This window comes from Bison bison, unplaced genomic scaffold, assembly GCF_000754665.1.
Source record: "Bison bison bison isolate TAMUID 2011002044 unplaced genomic scaffold, Bison_UMD1.0 scf7180017864248, whole genome shotgun sequence".
Classification (NCBI taxonomy): Eukaryota; Metazoa; Chordata; class Mammalia; order Artiodactyla; family Bovidae; genus Bison; species Bison bison.
In genome coordinates, this window is record NW_011494820.1 from 815,812 (window position 1) to 819,117 (window position 3,306).

Below are 3,306 nucleotides of genomic sequence, written 5' to 3' on the forward strand. Positions count from 1 at the left end.
GGGCTGTTGAACCACAGCATTTCATGACGTTATGTGATGTACAGGTCCCTGTGGCCATTTCTCAGGAGAAAAAAAAAAAAGTGAGACCATCTCTAGCAGTGTCAGGAGTGCCCTGGCTTCTGGAACACCTCCAGGATGGGAACACGTCAGAAATGCTTACTGTCCCTAGTGGGAAGGAACTAAACTCAGGGGGTCCTGCTTTCAAAACAGACAAGATGCAAGCCCCAGAGGGCAGGGTGCTCTGAGTTTGCTCTCCAATCGGGGAGCATCAAAAACACTTGGCCAGCATTAGCCTGCCTGTCTCCGCCACACATCTACAGTGTGCAGAGAGTGGAGGGACCCTGCCTGAGCACAGCGGGTTCCATCGAGGCCTCAGCACTCTTCTTGCTGTCTCCTCCCTTCACACTGCCCTGCTGATGGAGCACGCTGCACCCACAAACAGCAGCAAACCATGATGTCCCTCTCGGACGCTTACTCCACTGGTCACTGGTAACTGGACAGCGCCCTACTCACTCTATGGGGGTCCTGGATCCACTATTACTTCCTGTCTCTCCTGACTTTACTGCTGTAAACACCAGGCACCACGACACAAACTATTAAACTAAAAACATGCTGAACATGGGGAACAAATAGGAACATTTCCATAGACGGGTCTGGTGTCCAGCTGGCCATCTGCATTTTAAGTCCCCTGCTGTACCTCCCGGGCCCACTGCAGGTTCTGGTCTGGCTGTCACCTTGAAAATAGCCTGCTGGAACCAGAGCAAGAGGTTCCTTTTGCGATGACAAGGACACCTGGTCCCCAGGCTGAGAGGGTGAGGGGGTTTCCTCCCCACAGCTGTGGCCCTCATGACTGCCTTCATCATACTCCTTCTGTCTCCTCAAATGTGTGATGGAGAGGAAGGGACTTCTCCCAGGACCTCAGCACTAAAGATCTCCTGGAAAAGGAGTGGCTTCACAAAACCCTTTGTTCGCTGTCTCCTAGCTCCTGAAGCCACTGTGAGGACATCTCACAGCCACCAGGGGTGCGGAAGTCTCACAGATAAGCAGATAGGAAGTAATGGCTTGGGCCAGGGGCTCTGGCTGGTTGTAACAGTGGGCCTTTAGAATCCATATGTTATAGATGCAGAAGTAAGTTACTTCCCACTTCAGAGGTGGGAAGTAACTTACAGAAGTCCTACAGACAGACAGCAAGGAGAACCAGCACTGTGAGCTTATGCATCGGCCCTGTGGGTGAGGAGTGAGGTCTGCACCACCACTTTCCTGGAGGCAGGAAACAGCCAGGGGTAGATCCTAAGACACCCTCAACATTCCTGCCCTTGGGTTCACACAGGCTTGCCCAGCTTTTTGATCAAACACTGATAAGGTGTTGCTGCATAAAGATTTTGTAGATAGGATGAGGGGACCTTAAGATAGGAAGATATCCATGTGGGCCTGACCCAATTACATGACTTCCTTTAAAAGTATTTTTCTCTACCTGGTTGCAGAGGAAGAGGCCTAGGTTCACAGCATGAAAAGGATTTGGCCTGCTTCAGCTGGTATGAAGATGGAGGAGGCCATGGGGCAAGGAACATGGGTCACCTCTAGGGGCTCAGAGCAGCCCAACTGAGAGCCAGAAAGGAAACAAAGACCTCAGTCTCACTGCTGCAGGGAGACGAATTCTGCCAACAACCTGGATGAGCCTGGAAGAGCCCCAGATGAGCCCATATGAGGATGCAGCCTGGCTAACACCCTGATTTCAGAATTCTGGCCTCCAAGACTGTGAAAGGAAATTTCTGTTGTTTCAAGCCACCCAGCTTGTAGCACTTTGTTATGGCAGCCCTGGGAAACAAACACAGATTGTATTACTTGGGAGTGGTACACCACTGCAACAAATACCTAAAAACATGGAAGTGGCTTTAGAATTAGGTAATGCCTTGAAAAGTTTAGAGACGCATGATAGAAAAAGCCTAAACCGCCTTGAACAGACTATTGGTAGAAATATGGATGTTAACAACTCTGCCAGTGAGTACTCAGAAGGAAATGAGTAACATGTTATTGGAAACTGGAGGAAACTTATTATAAAGTGGCAGAGAACTCAGCTGAACTGTGTTCCACTGTGGGGTGAAAAGCAGAACTTGTAAACGAACACGAGGAGATTTCTAAGCAAAGTCTCGAAGGTGCAGCCTGGTACCTCCTGATGAGCATCTGATGATGTGGGAAACTCTCAGCCTGTTCAGATAGCAAAAGAGGCTAAAATTAGGAGATTCGTCATGGTTAGTAAGGTATCCACTAGTGTGGCTGAAGAGATTAAGGGTGTGACTCAACCATCTCAGCAGAAGCAAGGAACAGAGATGGGGTTACCCAGGAAAGATCTAATGGAGGATCTTCTTGTCTGCGGTGTGGATCCCCATGACAAACACAGGAGACCCACACGTGTTTTGAGAATGTCAATCAGCAGAAACACTGCCAGCTGGGACTGAAATGGATGAAGTGGAAAAGGGCTGTTGGGCTTCTAAAATTCTAAAGGCAGGAACCACGCTGATAGAGCTACTGAGCTATTGACGTGTTCCACCCTTCAAGAAAAAGGAAGAGTGTGCTGGGCCCAGAGGATGAAGCCTTGAACCACAGAGGATTCTTCTCAGGTCTTGAAACTGAGTGGGATTTGCCTTGCTGGACTTCCTTCCTTTATCTCCTTCTCTCTTTCCCTTATTTTTTCCCAGTGGTCTTTGTTTCTTAGAGCGGTTTTAGGTTCACAGCAAAACTGAGTGCAAGGTATAGAGAAAGTAATCCCTGGCCTGATGTTCACAGTGTCTCCCACCACAATCCCACAACAGAGGGCACACTCATTATAATCAGTAAGCCCACACTGACACATCACTATCATCCAAAGTTCACATGAGGGTTCCCTCTCGGTCTCATACAATCAACGGGTTTTGACAAAAATAACCCTATTTTTTAGCAGTATCATACAAAGTGGTTTCACTGCCCTAAAAATCCTCTGTGCCCTGCCTATCCATCCCGTTCTCCCCTCCATCCCCAATTCCTGGGAACCATTGATCTTTTTACTGCCTCCATGGTCCTGCTGTTTCCAGAACATTATATAGTTGGAATTATATAGTACGTATATTCTCAGATTTTCTTTCAGTTAGTTAATATACATTTAAGCTTTTCCCATGTCACTTCATATTTCATAGCTCATTTCTTTTTAATGTTGAGTAACATTTCATTGTCTAATCAGCAAACTGAAATGGACTGGAATGGGTGAATTTAACTCAAATGACCATTATATCTACTACTGCGGGCAGGAATCCCTCAGAAGAAATGGAG